The sequence below is a fragment of the Aptenodytes forsteri genome, unplaced genomic scaffold (genome assembly GCF_000699145.1).
Source record: "Aptenodytes forsteri isolate BGI_AS27 unplaced genomic scaffold, ASM69914v1 Scaffold369, whole genome shotgun sequence".
Classification (NCBI taxonomy): domain Eukaryota; kingdom Metazoa; phylum Chordata; class Aves; order Sphenisciformes; family Spheniscidae; genus Aptenodytes; species Aptenodytes forsteri.
In genome coordinates this window covers 645,559-659,254 of record NW_008794965.1, presented here as the reverse complement: position 1 = coordinate 659,254, position 13,696 = coordinate 645,559, and positions in this window count along the sequence as shown.

Here is a 13,696-nt window from a genome sequence, read left to right as displayed (position 1 = left end):
AAACTACTTTCTATACCCCTTCAGACAAATAAAGGAACCCTTAAAAAGAGGGTAAAATCAAACGAGGAATCCAGGCTGTGACTGGTTGTCCTCCAGTAATTTTGAAACCTGACTAAATTTAGAAAAAGAGGCCCTGAAACTTCTCCTGAACAGAACTGGTGTTTGTAACTTGAAATGGTGATGAGAGTTTCGATTTTCATTACAAGCAGATTATTCAGGTTTCTTCAGCACTGGTGTGTCAAGGAACTTAAACCACTATTAAAAAAAAGTGTAATTTTGTAAGCTGCAAAATGACTGTGGTAGCAAGGTCTGCACGTGCTAGCGAGGAGCGAGGACTCTCCCCGCGCAGGGACCTGCAACCGTTCATCCCCATCGGTGGAATATAGCAGGTGACTGCGCAGATGAAAAACAGGGATATTGTCCTATTTGTTCTCATTTCCAGGGCTACCCTCCTCCATTAACCGGGGACGCTTGGAGAGCTGTTAAATTGGCTTTGGGTTTTTTTTCATTAACAATAACAACTTTTTCAACATCATAGACGTCTGTGGCCAATTTAATCCCAGTCATCCTGCTCCTCTGATTGCTGGGACTGATCTAGAGATGAGGTACCGTGGGGCCAACCCGCTTCGCAAGGTGCTTCTTTAAGGAAAAGAGCTGTTAACCCAAATTACTTGGCAGCTCTGCGAAATTCTAGCAGGTAATTTTTGCAGTGCAGTCAGTCACTCTCAGCCCCCGTGGCTGCACTAGTTGCTCTGAATAACTACAGTAGCTCTGATCATGAATTACTGTGATTTGTCAGCTGTAATATAAGCCCAGCTAGGGTTTTGATGCTTTTGCCAGCAACATGTGAAAGAAAATATTTGAGTGAAGCTGTCTAAGTCAGGTTGGGTAAAGAAAAGGGGGGTAAAAAGCCAGCCTGACCTGCCGAGATTTATTTCATGCAGTGGTGAAACCAGCCCACTGCCTGGATTTAAGATCAGTGGATATATTTAATCTGCTTGAATAACTCCTGATGGGTGTTGGGCTTCTTTCCCCTGGAAATTATAATCCAATCCTGCATACCATCTAAATAATGCAATAGCCTACTGTAATATCTCTTTTCTTGGAACAATTATACATAACACTGTGGGGAAAAAAAGCATGTCTCTGAAAACAAAAACATCCTTCTGACAAGAATTGCTACAGTTTGGATGGTGAGAATTTTTTTCACTGTTGGGGAAGAGAGCAATACCGCATGGAGCAGGAGGCAGGGAATCTACGCTGGTTCCCAAGTTTCAGACCCAGCTCTCTCTGCTGAACTGCTCGGAAGCTGAATGCCAAACAGCTATCAATAACCCTTCCTAGATTACTGCTGGAAAAACTGATCAACGTTTTCTGGGTCCAAGTGGGAGTTCTTGAAGTTCATTGAGTTTATCTAGTGAAAAATGTCAGGTAGCTGCAAAGGGAGTGGTAGTGATGTTCATTACTACTACATGTATAACTATAAATATAGCTATATACATATGTAGTCAGATATATAATTATATAAAGAGTTTTATATATATATACAGTTATATATATAGTGACATATATTTTTTCAATAACCCAGGAGTTAGGAAAATTCCTGTTGAAAGTTCTCGTCTTACAGTGAGACCTTGAAGAAGGACGACCACATTTACCTCCGTGCCTCACAAGCGCCTATTGCAGAATTGGGTCCAGTTTTTTAATGGACTCTCTTATAAACCTGTGTCCTCTAGCAAGAATTTGAAAGGACGGTACTTCAGTGTGCATTCAATTGAGCTTTTCTTCCTCCTGCATCTGCATATGCTGTGTGACAAGCAAGTGCGCTGAAGGTTAATTGTTACTCTAGGATATTATGTTCCTTCTCTCTCTTGTTAATTTTGGGGGCAGGGTGGGGAAAGGAAATCCCTGATACTTGAACCTTGCTGGAAATGTCTCGATGGTTGCTTAAAACAAATGTTTGTCTTAAAAGGAAAAAAGAGACAGTCCAAAGGTATTTCTCCTTTAAACAAAACTTCCATAAAAAAGCAAAGAATTTTACCTGCTGCTTTTGGTGTTCCTGTAGCCGAGAGAACAGATCTGAATCAGGAACATCTATTACTTTTTGTTTCATTGTTTTAACATTAGCAGAGGCTTTATTCCTTTACACCCCATCAATGTCAGAGTTTGTGGCTTAAACCCCTGTTTAACAAGATCAGAATTAGCCCAAATAACTCCAAGGATGGAAGGGAAACAAGTGAACAAAAGAGGTGTTACATCCTCCAACTCTTTTTTGATTCTCCTGAGGAGAAACCCATACTCTTCATACTGCCGGCAAACTTCTCGTGAGGGAAGGGAAGAGTAGGAAACATGGGAGAGGGGAGAGGAGAGGGCAGGGGAGAGGGGCTGGCTGGAGCTCCAGGCTGGCCCGCAGCCCCAAGCCGACTGCCTGGCTGCCTCGTCCACCGGCACCGAGGGGCCTGAATCATACAGCAATTTGGGTTTTTATTTGAAGATCCCCAAAAGTATTTCCTGCTCGGGATGTCAAGGAGAAGATCCATTTGCAGCCCAGCTTAAATGGATCAGCGAGGCAAGTGCAGCCGAAGTCCCGATGCCACCCCCGGGACCACACAGCGCTCCTGGAAGAGGCAGAGCCATTAGGTTCACATTAAGTGACTGATGAACTGCCTGCGAGCGCCTGGCGGGTTCATTTTGAGCTCCATCCTTTCGATTCTAGCTTCTCTTTCGTCCATGTGAACCACAGGGGAGTGAATACATGAGGGTTTCTACACAATTACACCTCTCTCTAATGGTGTAGATACCTAGCTGAGGTAGAGGGAATATTTAGCATCTAAGAAGATTTATGTCCGTGACCTTCTGGATGTAAGGTGGCAGAGCAGCCCATGCTGTGCTACATCTAATATGCATATTCATGGCTCGTTTATTCATGAAAGGAATGACTGGATTAGCGATGGTTTGAAGGACACTGATCATGGAGTTGAAATACACTCAAGTTGCTCACAAATTAGAACTCCATCATTTTTCATAATAAATTGGTAACCATTGTAAATCCTTGCGTATCGGTGGTGTTATTGGAAATACTATGTTGTATTTTATTGAATTGGAAACATTTCACAGCTATCAACCTGTCAATTATTTTAGCACAACACAAGGTTTCTCATGATGATAGATGGTGATTCTAAATAATTTTTATAAAGTATTTCTACTTACCGTGATGTCAGGAAGCCTGCCTGCCTGTGAAATATTGTGATTTTTGAAGTACTCACCTGATAACACTCCTTAATTGTGTAACATTAATCTATGTGTCAATCAAATACTTGCAGGCTAATATATGAATTTTTTTTTCCTGAGGTTTTCATAGAGGGAGGAAAATTAAGATCACAGAAAACTGTTGGCAGCATATGAAGGAAGAAGCAATGCCAGACTTGTAACCAATCATGAAAATGCATGTTATGAAGAATAAAGAAAAGATGAACCCTCTTCACTAATCAACTCTACTTTTATTCGGAATGAAGATGTCTTCCAGCAACATGTTTTTTCTTTCTCTCTCTTTCTCCCCACTTCTAACACATTGTGAAAAGAAAAAAGCCCAGTTTTACATGTCTTGAGTAGATTCAAACATCTGTGAATAAATAAGGTGTTAGACATTAGATACCTGCTATTTAAGTTTCAAAGTCCTTTTCAGAGATTAATAAAAGATATTATTTCACCTCACAGAAATGAAAATTAATTCACACGGTGGCTGCTTTAACCAAGATTACACAGTGAGTTAGAAGCAGAGATGGGTCTGGTATCCTACGGAGTATATGAAGTGGTACACCGACGTCCCAAAGTATCTGGGAGGTCAAGTACATCCAAAGTTACTACCTCTGACCTAAAAGTGTTGACCACTTTTGCATTCAGCCAGAAGGGCTGAGAGGGAAGGGGAGACTTCCAAGGATCACAGCATAGAGCAAGTCACCTGCTTCGGTGGCACGGCTCCTTCATCCCTGGTGAGGAAGGGCCACGCCAGAGGGGACTGCCGGTGACTGCCCCAGTGCTGGGGTTATTACTGGACCCTGGTCTTTCTCTGAGCCGATGCCAGCATGTAATCCTCCAACAGCAGGGAATAAATCCTGTCTCAAGTGCATACTCAACCACAGCTCTCTCCCGCTGTTGCTACTCCTCTTGGCTTTATTGCTAGCGTCAAGTGGTTTAGGGTCACAGTCCCGTTTACCTGCTTTCTGAGCTTGGGGTGGGATAAGAAAGGCCAAAAAATTGCAGAAGTGCATCCAGTACAGTCCTACAAAACCAAGTTGTTTAAAGCATGTCGTTTAAAGCATGATATGCTGGATCTGCAAGCGTACCCGTGTCAGGAGCTTTCCAGTTTCCATCACAGCATAGCGTCAAGTGGTTTAGGGTCACAGTCCCGTTTACCTGCTTTCTGAGCTTGGGGTGGGATAAGAAAGGCCAAAAAATTGCAGAGGTGCATCCAGTACAGTCCTACAAAACCAAGTTGTTTAAAGCATGTCGTTTAAAGCATGATATGCTGGATCTGCAAGCGTACCCGTGTCAGGAGGTTTCCAGTTTCCATCACAGCGTGACCCAGGAGACCAACTCTGCCACCGATCCTGAGCGGTCTGCGTCTGACAGCACTGACCAGTCTGAATGGCTGTGGCAGGGTTGGACTCTAGGTGGTCCGGTACTTATCCCTATTTATACATCATGCAGCCTTTTCCAGCCATTAAACTGATTTTATATGTGCAAGCCTGTTTCAGCAATTAGAGCAAAAGATTTTTATAGCTCTTTTGGTTTGAATTGGGCTGGTTTCAAACCCAGGTACTAAAATGGATAAAATTATCTTGAAAAGCAAAGGAATTACACTGTACTCTGAGCTCCTCTGCATCATGTTATGAAAGACACAAAGATAATATTTGTATAAATTAAAGCTATTGGAGATGTATGGTATTTCAGTTTCTGCTTCATTAAGTTGTCCTCCAGCCCTGAACATCCCTAGATCTATTCTGCAGCACTTTTCTATTTTAAATTTAATCTATCCTGCTGCAGAATGAAAGCTTAAAAGGATATTGCCTCTTTAAATTAAATGTGGAAAAAAATAACAATGGTGGAATTCTAGCTGAAGTGAATGCAATCTATTGTATAAGTTCTAGAATTCATAATATTTTCATATGTCCGTTAGCCTCCCTGCTGGTTCAGCAGTATATTTCTTCACTGTTTCACTATCGCCACAATGACATTTTTTTTCATTGATTGTAAGACCAGAAGAAACCACTGTGACCATCTAATCGGATTTCACATGTATAATAGACCATAGGACATGTCTGGATTAATTCCTAATTTGATTACAATGACTCTTGGAAAAATAGCCGATCTTTCCCCTACAATTTCCAAGCAATGGAATATACCTTTGCAACTCCTCATGAGTTGTTCCAGTCACCAATTATTTTAGCTTTATCATTACAAAAAAAGTGCCCTCTGTTTTGAGCCTGGAACTTCATCTTCCTCTGATTTGTAGATATTGGATCCTTCCTCTGTGGGATTTTTTTTCTTTGTGTGGGCTTGATGGCAATCAAATCACCAGTGAAGCTTCTAATTGGTGGTGAAAATACCAGGACACTGATGTTTTCACTATAATCCTCATAACTTTTCTATGAGTCCTATCACCAGCTAAACAACCATGCCATCCATGCTAGCTGGTAAGAAATAAAACAATGATTTAAATCATGCTCTCGTGGGGATTATCCACCCCATTCAGTCCTATATTGGCATCTGCCTCCCTGTCACATACAGAATTTTCTCCCGGGGTGGGCATCCAAAGCTCTCCTTTCAAACAGAGGCCCCAGCTCTGGCTGCCTGCCTAGGGGGCGAGACACAGGGATTGGGTTTGCTACTGCACCCAAAGGTGCAAGCACCCGTTCCCAGAGGTGCCTGGCACCGTTACTTTCCTGCTCTGCTCTATCAAAGCTGTTCTGCTTTGTACAGAATAACTTGGGCCAGAGGGAAGGAAAGAAATTGCAAACATGCATGTATAGGTGAATGGGTAGGACATTACATGTGCACTCAGTACATAAATCCTGCTGCAACGTCAGGTAGATCTGATGGGAATGCTCTGAGAACACCTTAGCAAATTGAGCCTTAAGCCGGGAGAGGCAGAATAATATCTTATTTTCATGTATGTGAATTAGACCTGAGCTTGAGATAGGCAGCAAGCTGCTTCTGGCCATCCCAGGAGCAGAACTTCAGGGGCCTCGAGAACTTACTGCTAATACTGCAGGTGCCTCCAGCCTGTAAGCTTGAGGAACAGACTGATGGGGATTTTGAGGATCTAAACAGAAGACTTAAGGTTACTAGTTCCCATAACAGGTGTTCAACTTCTTGTGTGTTTCTGGGTCATCAGGTCCTTGAAGGGCAGGGGGTGGGGTGTATTACAAAACATCTTGAAGTTATTGTCCTGCTGGTAGAATAGAGTTGCTTTGGAGATAGGTAAGTTCCTAGAAACAGAATTAGCAGAATGTGGGTGGAACAGATACCCAGAGAGGTGGTGGGATCTCCACCCGTGGAGGTTTTCAAGAGTTCTGGAGGCAAAGCCACGGCTGACCTGATCTAGTGTTGGCAACAATCCTGCTTTGAGTGGGAGGTTGGATGAGAGACCTCCAGAGCTCCTTTCCAGCCAACATTTCTATCATGTGGGAGCACAGAGGGATGTAGTCAGGGAGGGTTTTCTGTAGTCATCTTGGAGTCATCAGCAGGTTCCCTAATGGGAAGCAGCTCCTCCCGCACTCCAGCTACGAGAGAGGGCTCTCGTGGGCGTTCTCAGTGAGAGCACCCTGGGAAAAGGCAAGTGCAGTCCGGAGAGGGGGAATTAAACTGTGTCACTAAGAACAGCAATTAAAGAAGCCAACTGAGATTTCAAGGAAAAAGCATGAATCTATAGGGTACATTAGTTAATTAAGAGAGAAGCATCATCTCCAGGCCTTTTTCATTCACAGAAAGCTTCTATTTCCTGCTGAAGGCATACTGAACTGGTGACAGTAGCTCAAGACAACTGTGGTTGCTTTTGGAACGAAGTCGTTAGTTCAGAAGAGGAACAAACACACCCCTTCCCTGGAGTCCCAAGTTCTTGGCTGGAAGAGCTTCCAGCCCTGCTGTACTGCATGTTCAGGGTGGAGCAAAGTGATTCAAGCAAAGGCAGATACTGATTATAGCTTAATTGCTGCTGCAGTGTCTCTCTTTCCTGTGTTCAGCTATCTCCTGGCAGAAGGCAGCTAACCCCCTTTGGAGGCTGGGGTGAGCCTCTAGCCCCAACAAAGTCCAATGGCCAAATTCCCACGGACTCTGTTCTCCCAGGAATGTGGCCGTGTTTCATGCACATCAGGGGCTCCACTCCGTTTCTTCTGCATCCCCCTTGGATCACAGTTGCGGGTTCACTCGCCACATCCATTTGCTGATCAGCTCAGGCCCATCTGTGAACAGGGCTGTTCTCTCACAGCTAACGTTTGTAAAAAGGAGTACGTGATGGGGAGAATCTAGTAGACCTTGGGTACGTTGCTGCTAGAGCTGATGGGTAACAAAGCAAAAGGCTAGAAAAAGCTTTAAGTTCAAAGTTTAGGATTTTTTTTAATTGGGGGAGGATTTTTTTCCCCCCCACTTAATGAAAAAGGCCTTTTCCTTGCCACAACCAAGAAAGGAGGCTGCAGCACTTGGCAAACGAACTTCTATTAAGTGCATTTGCTGGAAATGTTTATACTTTGCTCTTGACAACTATCTTGAATATACTGAGCATTGCACTGTGCTCTAGCTTGCATAATTCTGACATGGGAGCAAAGTCCTTATGGGGGAGGTGATAGTGTCTTTCCTTGGGTTTGTTTTTTTTTTTTAATACCTGTCACTTGTTGTAATCAGAAGCAATAACTTGTTTTGGAAAATATTTTCCTGCTCACCAGGGATTTTCTCTCCCCTGGCTGATTTTAGCAGCAGGAGGAGAAGAACATCTTTGCAGGGAGTGAAGAGGAGGGGGGAACTCCGTAAGAGCAGGGAAATCACCGCTACCTTCCATGCAGGCTGGCAGATGTTTAACAAAGGGTTCTCTGCCTTCCTCCAAAACTCCCCTTCTGCAGCACGTTGCCTGGAAACCTTCTGCTTCTTCCCCTTTCACATTTAATTACTGCAAATTGCTGAAAACTTTATCTAAACTCCTATCAGACAGACAAATCACTGTTTGATTAGGGCAGATAAATGGACCTAAGCGATTCCAAAAGTTGATCTCCGCCTGCTTTGGGGTTTTGGAGGGTTTTTTCCCTTACTGTCGGGATTCAACCCAACATTTCCCAAGCCGAGTAACAAGAATCTGAGCTAATTCCAGAAGGCCCTTGCTTTCTGATTTTGTATATGACTAGAAGATAAGAAAGGAGGTAGACAGAGATTAGCGTAAGAGACTGGTTAAATGAATGTGAATGGGTACTCTCGCCTAGGCAAACGGATGGCAGCTAAATGGATGGTGGTTGTTCACTAGCCCCTGTGAAATGATGATAGTGGTGGGGTTATCCTTGCAGATGGGTGTCCCTGTTACAGCTTGACTTCCCTTCTGGAAGCCTCCATAGAAAGGCAGTGAAATGCAACCCGTATGGGGAAGGATTTACTCTTTGCCCCCAGCCTCTGCCTTTGCAGGCTGGAGATAGGGATGACGCATCGCATGGAGAGAGAGCCGGAGGGCAATAACCCGTCATCTTGGTGCCATGCTAATTCTGTGGTTAAATAAGAGGGTGTCGCACGGTGGTGGTGTCGGTGCTGGCATGGCTCCCTGACACCGAGGTTGCATCCACACAGGTGTGGCTGTGTGGCACTCCAGTTCCCAGAGCAGAGCCTGCAGCCCTGCGCCCATTTCTTATGCGGAGCAGGAGACGCATGGGTGCATCCCGGTGCAAAGATCCTCCCCACCGAGACGGGAGCACCTATGACAGGACGAGCAAAACGAGAGGTGTATCTGAAAACCTCCCTTCCCACCTACTCACACCAGGGAGACAAATGAGAACATGAAAGCGGACAGGGGCCTGAGCCCGAGAGTTTGATTCTGGTTCTCTTTTATGAAAGAGTTTCATCAAAGGCCATGAGGCGCAAGCTCTGGGCATCATTTGCAGGCTGCCTCCAAAGGAAGGAGCTGGAGGTCTCCAGGACCATCTCAGGTTGGAGAACGGGCTGCATCGTGAAGCTGTTGGGAATAATTCATTCTGTCATGACTGGAGTCTCCAATATACAGAGCCAGGACAAAGCAGAAAGACTAAATCGCCCGGATGACTTCTAGCAAGAATAGTCTCCCCCTGGTCAAGAATGCAGGCAAACCTGACCCGAGGGCTAGTTGCCCTCGGGACTTGCTTTTATTATTATTTTTTTCCTCTGACAAATGCCTGACTGCTAATTCTGCCACTACCCAGCTTTCATTGCCTCTGCAAAGAGCAACGAGCTGCAGAGGCACCGAAGAGTTAATCCACGCTGGAGACAAGGCACAGAGTCAGGCTTTTCTCCCCTGCTTGTGAGAATCCCTGCTCCCATATAGTTTTGCACACTCGCAGCTATCACAGTTAACAGGTTGTTTGTCTTTCAGTGGATCGGAGGGAGTCTGTGTAAACCTCCATGCAACTGACTTTAATTACCTGCCAAACCTGCACCAAGGCATAAGCCCACATACTGTATGTGACATTACCAGTAGAGCAAGTACTGGAATGCAGGGGCTAGAATAATTTGACAGCTAACATAAAGCACCGTGATTTATATTTTGGTTATATTGAGATTTTTCCCCCCTCTTTGAGAACTCATATAAATATTTACTTGGATCCTAGGACCTTGCTTAACTCTCACGGTGCCACGTTTTATCTTCTTCCTTTTTTCTTTTTTTCTGGTATTTTTGTTTTTCAGCAGCTACTCCAGAAATGCCTTTCATTTTAAAACACAGAAGATTTAAACCAAAAATAAATTCACCTTTAAACTGTTTCATCTGTAAACAATGTGATCCAGTAATCTTGATATATTTACTGTAGTGTTCAATTGAAAACAGATTATGGAGAAGGGCTTCTTTTAAAAGATACAAGACTTATTAAATAGAAACATTGGGTTTAGATCCTAGAGCAGAGACCAGCTGACCTTTGCTATGACATTACCAGTAGAGCAAGTACTGGAATGCAGGGGCTAGAATAATTTGACAGCTAACATAAAGCACCGTGATTTATATTTTGGTTATATTGAGATTTTTCCCCCCTCTTTGAGAACTCATATAAATATTTACTTGGATCCTAGGACCTTGCTTAACTCTCACGGTGCCACGTTTTATCTTCTTCCTTTTTTCTTTTTTTCTGGTATTTTTGTTTTTCAGCAGCTACTCCAGAAATGCCTTTCATTTTAAAACACAGAAGATTTAAACCAAAAATAAATTCACCTTTAAACTGTTTCATCTGTAAACAATGTGATCCAGTAATCTTGATATATTTACTGTAGTGTTCAATTGAAAACAGATTATGGAGAAGGGCTTCTTTTAAAAGATACAAGACTTATTAAATAGAAACATTGGTTTTAGATCCTAGAGCAGAGACCAGCTGATACCTTTGCTATGCTTGAAATTTTATCCAAGCTATTTCATTAATTATTGAGCTGAGTAACATGACTGTAAAATCTGTTTATTTCAAATTTAAACTTACCTGCTGTTTAATGTTACCAGGAAAGGGTCCTTTTCTTTTGTGTCACCTCATGATTTAAGTCTGCACACAGTAGGACAGAAATCACTGCATGAGAGAGATCTGGTAATACTGCAAATCAGAAAGCCATAGACTCTTTTTATTATTGTTGTTATTACCATGATTCCTGTCTGTCTGTCTGGCTTACGCGTGAGTCACTTATTACGTAGCCCCAGAGGCTCACAGGTATTTGCTTAATACCCTGCTTTTTTGGGTGCCTGACCTGAGATAAGTGAGGACCTGGGAATACCCTTCCAAAACCATTTTCTACTAACATCCTTGCTATCCCTTTTATCCATCTGTGGAGTGGGTTAACCTGTTGCTCCACAAAACCAAAGCTGGGCCTAATGAATTTGTGCTTTTCCAATCCTTGAGCTCAGCACGTGCTCTCGCAGACCAGTGTAGCGTTGCCACTGCAATACTCCGAATAAAATGCTTGATCCACGGGTCAAGGCTGACACAAAAATAAGGATGGCCTGTGTCAAAAGGAGTTTAGCAGTCCTCTCTTTCTGGCGTCCTGAATGCAATCTGTGTTTATCAGCCTCAGCAACCGCATGGGATGGCTCGGTGCTAGAGCTGATAGTAGCATTGCAATAGCACTAACGTGACATGTGGAGCTGGATGTCGTTGGACGATAAGCAAGATGGGGGCCAGACTGAGGACAAATGTAAAAGCTTTCCTTTAGGATCACATAGGCAGAGATTTCAGACTCAAAAGCCTTTTGCCTATAATTGTTGGCTGCCTTAAACAGGGGGAAAATGCAGATCCAGAGAGCTGTGAGGGCCAGTTAGCTCAGAGACATGTTTATAATTATATGTTCCCTTTCTCATGTTTGTAGAGGCTTTAGGTAATAAGTGCATCACAGCATAAGAGCAAGGAAGAAGCAGTTAGCAGAAGTCCAAGGTGCAGGTTTATTGCCCTCTGTAATTTCTTTTCTGAATGGGCTCCCTGAACCAGCAGGAAAGTTTCTGCTCCCTTCAATAGTAAGAAGACAGGACCCATAAAAACACAGGATTAGAGGGGCTTGTGCTGCCTTCCCCCCTCACCATCCCCTGGCGATCAGTGATCTTGCCCTGTGCTTCCACCTGCGGTGGTGGGAGGAGAGGCAGCACGGCCCGGAGAGACTTGTCAGACTGAGCCCTGCCATCAGTCTGCAGCTCGCCTTGGCCAGGTCACCGCACCTCTCAGTGCCTCGGTTTCCCCAGCTGTAAAAGGTCAGTGGCCTCCTTTAATAAATTGTCTGAAGTTCTACTGAAGAAGGGGTAAGTATTGTTTATGTTTATGAATGCAGATTTCAGGTGCTTAGCACCGATTTCTTGCCACGCTTATTTCAGAAAAAAATCATGCTGAACACAATGCCCTTGTCACTGAGTGTTTAATATCCTTTATAAAGCCAGGAGCACCTTTCTGGAAACAAATGAAGTCTCATTAGTGGGAAGGCCAGGCTAGAGCAGAACCAGATCTCTACATTTTATCGGTGGGAGGTTGCAGGCTTCGATAGTCAAATACAGGCACAAACAATGCACATATATTTGCAATACATATGCATTATTGCAATACTGAATGAAAACATCGGAGTTTAGAAATAATCCCATCTCTGTATTCGCGCGGACATGTCCTGGTTATCTCCTAGTATTGCAGTGAAAGCCAGAGTCTGCAGAGAGGGCACAGTTAACAAAATGGTGTATTAGAGCTGCACGGTGACATTATCAGTGGAGGAGTTTTCTCTGGTATAAACCTTCGCCCACTGCCTCCAAAAACAAGGAAGAAGGGAGGAGAAAGAAGTTTGAGATGTTTCTTTAAAGAAAGCACTAAACTTGGTAAAAGGACACAGCTTTCCTACCTTGCTCTCTGCCCCTCATGCCTCAGGATATCATAAATTTTTGATACCAATAAAACAGAATTTTTGATGAGCTGCTCTTTTGCATTAAAGCAACTTTACATGCAAAGATTGCATAATAGGAAGTAAAATTGAATTTTGCCTCAGAACAAGTTCTTATTATTAATTTAAGTGTTTTTTATATATTTTAGCAGCAGCTTATCATTCTATATATTTAATTTCTTTCAAGTGAGAACACTTAGCATTGGTTTCCTTATCTAAACAAATCTTTTAAGAGAACACATGTATAAAGTGGAAATGCAGTGTTTTGAATTTGTGCCTTAAGACAAACAGTGAAACTTTAAAAGGGGAAATAAAACACGGCAGAGGACAACTATCTCTATAACCTAATAGCAGCCTCCGTGGGACAGGAAAACATGTCGCTTTCTTTATGGCGAATGGGTTTTTTCCCTCTTTACCGCAGTGTTTATTCTAACCATATTGTGACAAACCTGTAAATACAATAAACCCCCATCGGAGCAATTCTGTTTAAGGCAAAGGATTTACAGCACCTTAGGTCTCAAGTACCCCACGATCCATTTTCTAACACTTCCACACACCACGATGCGCAGGACCAGCTCGCAAATATAAATTGTCTCTTCCCTGTTCTGGATGCAATGGGAAGAAAACGTTTTGCAGCACCTCACGCTGTGTTCAGAATTCACTACTGAAAAGTCACCATTTAAAAATCAAGAAAAGGCAGCACTTGAAAGCTTCCCCCGCCTCTTCTTCTTCTTCTTCTTCGCCTTCTTCTCCTTCTTGCATAAAACAAAAGTCCAGTGTGGGATCCTATCAGACCGCTGCATGCTACATTACTGAACACGCTACACAGGATTATGCAATAAGCTATTTAGAGAGACTCTGTGTGTGTATGTGTGTGCGCACGTAACTTCAGATTTACTGTAACCTTAGTGGAGTGAAACATAATGAATTAAAAAAAAAAACCACCACCATAACTGAAAATTGTCCAAATAAGGAGCAAAACAGCTTTTTCCCCCTCGATGGTGGGGAAGTACTCTTTCAGTCCTCCAAGGAGGGGACCAAAACTTAAAATTTAAAAAAGAAGAAAGAAAAGAGGGCCCCCCCCGGGAGC